General features: G+C 39.4%; 2 long non-coding RNA genes across 2 annotated transcripts in view; both read right to left on the reverse strand.

Annotated features, from left to right (window-relative positions):
* The window catches only part of LOC114486875 (uncharacterized), a 10,951-nt gene extending 10,127 nt beyond the window's left edge, over positions 1–824 (reverse strand). The window contains exon 1 of the long non-coding RNA XR_003681248.2: positions 736–824. This is a non-coding gene — a long non-coding RNA (uncharacterized lncRNA). The remainder of the gene's footprint in view (positions 1–735) is intronic.
* Positions 825–1,622: 798 nt separating this feature from the next.
* The window catches only part of LOC102995402 (uncharacterized), a 216,756-nt gene continuing 207,457 nt past the window's right edge, over positions 1,623–10,921 (reverse strand). The window contains exons 4-5 of the long non-coding RNA XR_003681247.2: positions 2,910–3,161; positions 1,623–1,686 (exon numbers count right to left, since the gene is read on the reverse strand). This is a non-coding gene — a long non-coding RNA (uncharacterized lncRNA). The remainder of the gene's footprint in view (positions 1,687–2,909; positions 3,162–10,921) is intronic.

Here is a 10,921-nt window from a genome sequence, read left to right on the forward strand (position 1 = left end):
AAAAAAAAAAATGGTTCTGAAGAACCTAGGGGCAGGACAGGAATAAAGACGCAGACATAGATAATGGACTTGAGGACATCGGGAGGGGGAAGGGTAAGCTGGGACGAAGTGAGAGAGTGGCATGGACATATATACACTACCAAATGTAAAATAGATAGCTAGTGGGAAGCAGCCACATAGCAGAGGGAGATCAGCTCCGTGCTTTGTGACCACCTAGAGGGGTGGGATAGGGAGGGTGGGACGGAGATGCAAGACGGAGGAGATATGGAGATATATGTATATGTATAGCTGATCCACTTTGTTATAAAGCAGAAACTAACACACCATTGTAAAGCAATGATACTCCAATAAAGATGTTTAAAAAAAAATTAGCTATTACCACAGTTGAGAAAAGAAGGCCTGTATTTTCTAAAGACAAGAGAATAAAGTACTCTGTAAAATAACACATGATCTAATCATCTGCTGCTTAATTTTTTTTGTTGTTTGCTCCATTAATACTGCTGAAGGTATCTGGGGACCTGAAATTACTATAAATAAAAGTACTGCTATCCCTGATGGCAAAAGAAAAGAACTTTTGGAACATGCTCTACTTTTCATTGCCAAAATTATATTCACTTGGGCCACACTAAAGAAGTACGTGAAATCTTCCCAGTTGAAAATCAGATTTAAACCAGTGGTACGTTCAGCCCCAACGCGTGCACACATGCTCGCGTGCACACAAACACGCACACATACCAGAAATTCTCTGAAGCTCAGCTTCTGTTTATCGCACAGCCAAGATTCGTACGTGCCTTCTGTGTGCCTTCTTTGAGGCTAAAAGGCATTTACATCCATCTGCCAACCAGATGAACCCAGGGAAAAAGTCACAAAGTCTACACAAATGAGGATGACACAAGTATTTGTGCAGAATAAATCTGCCAAGATTTTTTTCCCTCTACCCTTATCCCATACCCCATGCAAGCTGTTTTTAAGTCCCACATACTGCAGTTTCCCTTCTGCTGACAGCTCAAATCATCTCCTCCAGGACTTTGTGTTCTCAGGCCTCATTCCAGGCAATTCTCCATGATTAAATGTAGAATGTGTAGCCCCTAGTATGGTGCTAAGCACAACAAAACGTGCTCAATGCACAAGTGTTCGTTTCTAACTTTTCAAACCCCTCTGAGCACTCACAGAATTATCCTCCACACCTTTCCACACAGGGTCAAAGTTATTGCCCCAGGCAGGGCTTCTCAAATGCTGAGAAATACCCACAACATTTCCATTTTAGAGGCTTCTAATATCCTAAAATATGAAAAAATGCCAAAACCAGATTTTTAAAAATAATAGCACCTTTTAAACTTTTACACCTAACAAAAGAATGTTTTTAAATATAATATACTCGATGGTGATATTTACAAGGTAACTATAGAATCTATAAAAAAATGTTACAGCCAGTATAGCCCAGGAATGCAACAGGAGTCAAACATGCATGCTATTCCTCACCTTCCAAGTCTGTTAATCGTGTTTTGTTTATGTGTAAAGGCTCATTGGGAAGTGACATTTGAAATATAAATTTCAAGTCCTTTGAAACGTAAACTCTTCATTCAAAAAGCCTTAACTCCCATCCTCATCATAGTGCTTACCTACACGCATCTTTGGCAAGGAAACCACAGGCAAATAATGAAAGAGTTAGGGATAAGATTTGCCCTGAAAAGAAGGGGGAAAGACAGACTTAGAGGAGCCAGATGAGGCCATTATGTCCAGATCTACTTACAGGTTGAACTGAAAAGAATTTCTTTCCACAACCCCCTGGCAACTCATTCCCTGTTGCCAAGGAGGCCTTGACCTCCCCCTTGGATAAGCAGAGCCCCACACCAGCCTCCCAAGAGAGTGAATGGGAGCTGTTATGGGAGCTCTGACAATCAGGCCAATGAATTAGCAGGCTATGACTAGAATAATTTTCCCTAGACTTTTCTGGTGAAAGTAAGCTATTCCTCCTGCAGAGATGCTTCAGGAGTTTATAACTTGTAAACTGAGATTGTTTTTCTGAAGTAATTACAAGGCACCAATGAACTCTGAACACTGAGTACTATTTTAAATGATGAGCTATTTTACTTTCAAGAGAAATAAACAATGCGAGATTTAAAGTGATTATAATGACAGACAAACACACAGAGTAATGCATTTATAACTGGAAACTGCAGGTTAAAGTATGACACTAAATATATACCAGGACATGATATACCCATGCTTTTGTGGAATTGTAAGGTTCATGACATGATGTGATTGTTTTATGGGTTACTGAATTGTAGAAAAAATTATATACAGACGAATAGTATGCAGAAAGTCAGCATGATGCAGTAAAACAGCATGGGATTTGGTGTCCTTCTCATCTTCTCTCTCCTCATCTCTGCAATCTGGCTTCTGCCCCCATCACTGCCTAGCCCCTAGTTTCCCTGAAACTACTTTTGCCAACAAGGTAAACTCACTGTTGCTCAATCCAAAGAACACTTTTCAGTCTTTGTCTTACTTGATCCCCCACCACAGCATTTGACTCTGTGGAAAATGCCCTCTTTCTTCATACTCTCATTCTTGACTTCCTTAACATTCATCTCTCTTGGATGTCATCTGATAACTCCTTCTCAGTCTCCTTGCAAATTCTTCTTTTGTCTTGATCGCTTCAGTGTTATTGCTAAAGGTGCCACTGTGGGTTCTTTTTTTTCTTCTCAATGTACATTATCTCCCTGATGACTTCATCTATGACTTCAAGTGCTTTCTCCTTGCTAAAGGACTTCCTGATCTGTACCACCATGTCTGATCTCTCTCCTGACTTCCAGAACTATAGAGCTAACTGCCTATCAGACATTACTGTAAAACAAACCACCCCTACATAGTAACTCAAATCAATGGTTATTATTTATTTTACTCACATGTCTGGAGGTCAGCTTGGCTCAGCTGGTAGTTCTGACTGCATACAGGTCCCTCACATAGTTGTGGTCAGACAATGGTTGGGGCTGACAGCATCTCAAAGTCTTCTTCATTCAATTGTCTGTTACCCAGGATGGAAGCTTTCAATAGCTGGAGACTTGAACTCTGGGCCATCTCTCTCTATATGTAAGTATGTGGTCACTCCATGTGGTGGCCCCAGGGTAGGCAGACTTCTTACATGATAGCTGAAAGCTCTGAAAAAGAACTCATGTTCAGAACCAATCTAACATTCAGAGCAAGGCCATGTTAGTCTCCTATTGGACATAAACAATCTCACAGAATACCAACCTTAGACAAGGTTACTCTGAGATCATGACAGGATGAAATAAAGAAAGGCCTCTTCATAACTTTGTGTAAGGACAGACAAAAACACATCACTATGGCAACTGCAAAATGTCCAACCATAGAAATTACCCCCACATTCTGACAACACACAATCTAGACCAAATTTCTTTCTTAAACCTTCCCCCAAATCACCCAACCAAACCCCAAATCCTATAATGGGTTCTTTCTAACACATTCCTACTGAAACATCCTGTGATTTTCCCTTGATGTGCATTCTCCCTTTCTACAAAGTAACAAATCCAACTTGTTTAGCTACAAGTGTGTTCCTGGTGGGCTTTGACTGAAGGGCACTGACAGCTCCCAATACTATTCCATTATATGGATGTATCCTCATTTATTTAACTAATCCTTTATTGTTGAGCTTTTAACTTCTGTATCAGTCAAAGTCCAGTTGGGAGACAGAAACCACTAGTTATTTGAACAGGGAAAAATTAATACCCAAAAAAATAACTACTAAAAGAGGTAAGAGTGGGCTCTAAGGGGGCTCTAACTTTAAATTACCTGCTCTTTTAATTTGTGATACTTGGACCTATTAAAGCCCACTTTGGATACATTTTATGGATACATCCATAAAATGGAATAATATTGGGAGCTGTCAGTGCCCTTCAATCAAAGCCTACCAGGAACAAAATAAAGAAAAATAATAAAATAAACAAAATAAAAACAAAAATAAAGAAATGGGACCTAATTAAACTCAAAAGCTTTTGCAGAGCAAAGGAAACCATAAACAAACCAAAAAGACAACCCACAGAATGGGAGAAAATATTTGCAAACATCGTGACCTACAAGGGATTAGTCTTCAAAATTTACAAACAGCTCATACAGCTCAATAAAAAAACAAAAAACAAAAAACAACCCAATCAAAAAATGGGCAGGGGCTTCCCTGGTGGCGCAGTGGTTGGGAGTCTGCCTGCCGATGCAGGGGACACGGGTTCCTGCCCCGGTCCAAGAGGATCCCACATGCCGCAGAGCGGCCGGGCCCGTGAGCCATGGCTGCTGAGCCTGCGCGTCCAGAGCCTGTGCTCCGCAACGGGAGAGGCCACAACAGTGAGAGGCCCGTGTACCGCAAAAAAACAAAAAATGGGCAGAAGACCTAAATAGACATTTCTCCAGAGAAGACATACAGATGGCCAAGAGGCACATGAAAAGATGTTCAACATTGGTAATTATTAGAGAAATGCAAATCAAAACTCTAATGAGATATCATCTCATACCATTCAGAATGGCCATCATTTAAAAAATCTACAAACAAAAATGCTGGAGAGGGTGTGAAGAAACAGGAACCCTCCTACACTGTTGGTGGGAATGTAAATTGGTACAGTCACTATGGAGAACAGTATGGAGGCTCCTTAAGCAACTAAAAATAGAGTGACCATATGATCCAGCAATCTCGCTCCTGGGCATATAGCCAGAAAAAAACATGGTTCAAAAGGATACATGCACCCCAATGTTCATCGCAGCACTGTTTACAATAGCCAAGACATGGAAGCAACCTAAGTGTCCATCGACAGATGAATGGATAAAGAAGATGTGGTACATATATACAAAGGAATAGCACTCAGCCATTAAAAAGAATGAAATAGTTCCATTTGCAGCAACATGAATAGACCTGGAGATTATCATACTGAGTGAAGTAAGTCAGACAGAGAAAAATAAATATCATATGATATCACTTATATGCAGAATCTAAAAAAGAGATACAAATGAACTTATTTATAAAACAGAAACAGACTCACAGACTTAGAGAACAACTTAGGGTTACCAGGGGCGAAGGGTTGAAGGGAGGGATAGATTGGGAGTTTGGAATTGACAAGTACACACTGCTATATTTAAAACAGATTACCAACAGGGCTTACTGTATAGCACAGGGAACGCTCTTAATATCTTGTAATAACCTAAATGGGAAAAGAATTTGAAAAAGAATAGATAAATGTATATGTATAACTGAATCACTTTGCTGTACACCTGAAACTAACATGACATTGTTAATCAACTATGCTCCAATTAAAAAAAAAAAAGCAGGTACTACCTCTAGCTTGAGGAATAGGGACAATAAAGGACTAGGAGAAGCCCTCTGGGCCCCAAGGCTGAGATTCAAACCTCTTCAAAGAGAGAGTTGCTACCACAGGCAGCCTGCAGTGGCAAAAAAAAAAAAAACTTGGCTGAGGGCACAGGCAGGCACTGATCTGTAAAAACAGCTCATCACTGCTGCTGGGTGTGGATAGGCGGGAGCTGGTAGGCGAGAGCTGGTCTGCAGGAGTGACCTGCCTTTGCTGGTTGGTGCAGGCGGGCCAGAGTGTGTCTGTTGAAGTGGCCAGCATTGCTTGTGGGTGCAGACAGCTGAAGCTGCTCTCAAGTGGCTGCAGATAGGGAGAGATGGCCTGAGGGTGCAACTCAAGCTCCTGCTTATGGCTGTGGGACTCAGAATGTATATGGAGGGCTGGAACCTGGAAGAGAAGTGTTTTCTTGCAACTACTGCACCCAGTGCCCTCTACTGATGAAATGAATATCCCGGCAGCTGGCAAAAGAAATGTTTATAGGACTTAGCTAGAGTAACACAAAGGAAGACAAAGAAGGGTGAGTTTGGAGCTCAGAGACAATAAACTGATAACTGTCACCCTGTAAGTTTTCACTGTTATAACCAACTATTATCAACATTCACATAAATCTTTATGGATATCTTATTATTTTCCTTAGGATAAATTACTGAGTCCAAAGACTCAAACATTTAAACAACTTTGGATATATAATAATAATAATAATAATAAAACTTTTCCATAAAGCTGTGCAAATTTATGTTCATTCCAGCAGAATATGAATATATGAAGAACAAGCACACTCTGGGCAGTTCTAGGAGGCTGATGTGTTGGAACAAATCCTTACACAGTGAGTGATCTTAGCTGACTGCCCAGCTTAGCCAGCTCCTGTTCTCCACTCATTTTTTTGTGGAGTCTTTCTCTAAGGTGATTTTGTGGGTTTTTTGTTTGTTTGTTTGTTAAAATAGCTAGCAAAGCAGAGATAAAACTAAGATTCTAATAGTTGGAAAAAAATTTTTTAATGAAACATGAGACTATCCACAAATGACATTGATTCTTGAAAAAACTGTGATTCAGGAAAGCCAAGGTCCATGTCCACATTTTGAAATTGAGGGCTTCGGACATATTTAGAACGTCTCCTCACTAATGTCAAGATTCTCATACACTAACGTGCAGGGTTGTTATGAGGCTCAGTAATGACATATATAAAACACCCAGGAGGAGTCAATACATAGTAGCTTTATTTCCTGAGAGCATTGCTGTTAAATTGCTAAGAATCCAAGTGTATATATTTTCCATATATATATATATGCCAAAGTTGTTTTCATTAACGATGTAAATACAACTCCTCCTTCCCGAGCTATAAGTGTGCTACAATAAAGTTATGCCCTGATGACTATTAATTACAGATTTGATGGTATTTCTTTCCAGCTTCTTAACAAATACCATTTGTCTTTAACTGCATTCACTGCAATAAAATCTCAATGCAATGAGCCAAAGTGGAAGGGAATCAGATATTACATGTTCTTTACATTTGTCTTTGTTCCCAATGCACTTAATTTTTATTACCATTTGGGCATTTATCCTGCCAATGCTGTGACAGGCGGGGATACTCACCGCTATACTAATGAGTAAAATGACTATCTTGCCTACGTTGTAATAAACTATTTACATGTGTCTTCATTTTAAGAAGACTCCGTGAAGCAAAAGCCCATTTGGAGTAATTATCAATATTTCTAGCATTGTGCTTTATATGTGTAAGTTCCTTAAATATCAGGGGTGCAAACACAAATGCTTTCATGGACCAGGTATGTTATCATAAATAAATGAAACTGGAATAATTTAAAATAGTAGGGATCCATGGGGAACATACAAAATTGGAGAAAGCTTACCCCATCTAAAGACATTTATACAAAAGAAAATAAATTAAATTAAATGATAAAATAAAACAAAAGATACTAGGGAAAAAAATCTACAACCTACATTAGACTGTTAGCCCACTTATGACTTCTGTATGAATCTTGGGTAAACTGAATTAGATGCTGAAGTAGTGCTAAGAAAGAACTAAAACTGGGTTCACCAAAGAAAATCAGGACTCACTTCTGAGCCAGAAGTCCCACTGACTCTCACTCAGTCCCTGGAGCTCCTCACTCTCTATCTCCCTTTGGCTTCCATGATGCCAGCACCTCCCCATTCTTCCCCATATCATTCCCCGCCGTGCACTGCATTTGAGCCCTTAATTTTTTTTTTTTTTACTGTAAAACTCACTAACATAAAATACACTGTTTTAACCATTAAAAAGTGTAAAATGTATGGCACTTAGTACATTCAAATGCTTTGCAACCATCACCACTATCTAGTTTCAAAACATTTTCATCACCGCAAAAAGAGGCCCTACCGTTAAACAGTCGCTCCCCATATGTCACTCTCCCCTAGTGCCTGGCAACCACTGGTTTTCTTTCTGTGAGATATTTGTTTTTGTTTTTTATTGCATCCTCAGTTCAGCCAACATCCAAAGTAAATTAGAGCAGAACTCAAGTCTGATAAGATGAGAAAACAGAGCACTGAGTTGGGGCAGAAAAAAAGCTCTTCAGTTGTGCTTTCTGGATTCAAAGTTAGGATAGGAGGGAATACTAGTGATAAGCCCCTTTGCTCTCCTCAGTCTGGCTAAAGAGTCCATCAACTCACTCCAGAATAAAAAGATATGACAGGTCTCCTATTCTCTCAGTTTTTAACTGCATTTTCGTTTTCTTCTATCTAGTTCTTTTATTCTTTTTAACACAAATATGTTCTAACTTGCAACTTATTGAAATACAATTAATTTGAAGATCGAAGTTTGAGGTAATTTCCCTACTGAAGTTTTTTTCCTGTTCTCCCTTGGTCATTTCTCTTCTTTTTCCCTAAATTGTGGCTGATTATATATTCTGTTGCCCCTCCAAATGCTTTTGCTTTATGCTTTGAGTCAGCTGAAAATGAGTTTACTATGCCTGGTATAAACACTCGCACAATCTCTCTTGTGTCAAAGTGCTTTCCTTGGCTGAATCGGGATTGTCGATTGATGGTGTCCGCCTCCTTGGAACCATGTGAGGCACTCTGAATTAGGAGAAGTCCCCTCCAAGGCTGAATGTCTCTAAATGGTGAATTGCCAGCTAGTTATACCAATACATCGAAATACCTCTTGAGGTGCAACATAATCACTATAAATCTACACTGACCAGATCTTGGGATTCTTCGAGGTCAATCTTTTAGTCATTTATTCATCAGTCCATGATAAATTCACTTGTACCAAATTTGGCCATTTTTCTTTTTTTTTTAACACCTTTATTGGAGAATAATTGCTTTACAATGGGGTGTTAGTTTCTGCTTTATAACAGTGAATCAGCTATACATATACATATATCCCCACATCTCTTCCCTCTTGCATCTCCCTCCCACCCTCCCTATCCCACCCCTCTAGGTGGTCACAAAGCACTGTGCTGATCTCCCTGTGCTATGTGGCTGCTTCCCACAAGCTTCTATTTTACATTTGGTAGTATATATATGTCCACGCAACTCTCACTTCATCCCAGGTTACCCTTCCCCCTCCCCATGTCCTCAAGTCCATTCTCTATGTCTGCATCTTTATTCCTGTCCAGCCCCTAGGTTCTTCATAACCTTTTTTTTTTTTTTAGATTCCATATATATGTGTTAGCACATGGTATTTGTTTTTCTTTTACTGACTTACCTCACTCTGTATGACAGACTCTAGGTCCATCCACCTCACTACAAATAACAGTTTCGTTTCTTTTTATGGCTGAGTAATATTCCATTGTATATATGTGCCACCTCTTCTTTATCCATTCGTCTATCGATGGACACTTAGGTTGCTTCCATGTCCTGGCTATTGTAAACAGAGCTGCAATGAACTTTGTGGTACGTGACTCTTTTTGAATTACGGTTTTCTAAGGGCATATGCCCAGTAGATGGATTGATGGATCATATGGTAGTTCTATTTTTAGTTTGTTAAAGAACCTCCATACTGTTCAACACAGTGGCTGTATCAATTTACATTCCCAGCAACAGTGCAAGAGGGTTCCCTTGTCTCCACACCCTCTCCAGCATTTATTGTTTGTAGATTTTTGGATGATGGTCATTCTGACTGGTACGAGGTGTTACCTCATTGTAGTTGTGATGTGCATTTCTCTAATGATTAGTGATGTTGAGCATTCTTTCATGTGTTTGTTGGCTATCTGTATATCTTCTTTGGAGAAATGTCTATTTAGGTCTTCTGCCCATTTTTGGATTGGGTTGTTTGTGTTTTTGGTATGGAGCTGCATGAGCTGCTTGTATATTTTAGAGATTAAGCCCTTGTCGGTTGCTTCATTTGCAAATATTTTCTCCCATTCTGAGGGTTGTCTTTTCGTCTTGTTTATGTTTTCGTTTGCTGTGCATTTGTGTATGGTGTTAGGGAGTGTTCTACTTTCAAGCTTTTACATGCAGCTGTCCAGTTTTCCCAGCACCACTTATTGAAGAGACTGTCTTTTCTACATTGTATACTCTTGCCTCCTTTATCAAAAATAAGGTGACCATATATGCGTGGGTTTATCACTGGGCTTTCTATCCTGTTCCATTGATCTATATTTCTGTTTTTGTGCCAGTACCATGCTGTCTTGATTACTGTAGCTTTGTAGTATAGTAGTGGTAAATGGGAGTGTTTCCGTAATTTCTCTTTCAGATGTTTCATCATTAGTGTATAGGAATGCAAGAGATTTCTGTGCATTAATTTTGTATCCTGCTACTTTACCAAATTCATTGATTAGCCATAACAGTTTTCTGGTAGCATCTTTAGAATTCTCTATGTGTAGTATCATGTCATCTACAAACAGTGACAGCTTTACTTCTTTTCCAATTTGGATTCCTTTTATTTCTTTGCCTTCTCTGATTGCTGTGGCTAAAACTTCCACAACTATGTTGAATAGTTGTGATGAGAGTGGGTAACCTTGTCTTCTTCCTGATCTTAGAGGAAATGGTTTCAGTTTTTCACAATTGAGAATGATGTTGCCTGTAGGTTTGCCATATACAGCCTTTGTTACGTTGAGGTAAGTCCCCTTATGCCTACTTTCTGGAGGATTTTTATCATAAATGGGTGTTGAATTTTGTTGAAAGCTTTTTCTGCATCTACTGAGATGATCATATGGTTTTTCTCCTTCAATTTGTTAATTTGGTTTATCACATTGATTGATTTGCGTATATTGAAGAATCCTTGCATTCCTGGGATAAACCCCACTTGATCATGGTGCATGATCCTTTTAATGTGCTGTTGGATTCCGTTTGCTAGTATTTTGTTGAGAATTTTTCATCTATGTTCATCAGTGATATTGGCCTGTAGTTTTCTTTCTTTGTGACACCTCTGTCTGATTTTGGTATCAGGGTGATGGTGGCCTCACAGAATGGGTTTGGGAGTGTTCCTCCCTCTGCTATATTTTGGAAGCATTTGAGAAGGATAGGTGTTAGCTCTTCTCTAAATGTTTGATAGAATTTGCCTGTGAAGCCATCTGGTCCTGGGCTTTTGTCTGTTGGAAGATTTTTAAACC

The sequence above is a fragment of the Physeter macrocephalus genome, chromosome 9 (assembly GCF_002837175.3).
Source record: "Physeter macrocephalus isolate SW-GA chromosome 9, ASM283717v5, whole genome shotgun sequence".
NCBI lineage: Eukaryota > Metazoa > Chordata > Mammalia > Artiodactyla > Physeteridae > Physeter > Physeter macrocephalus.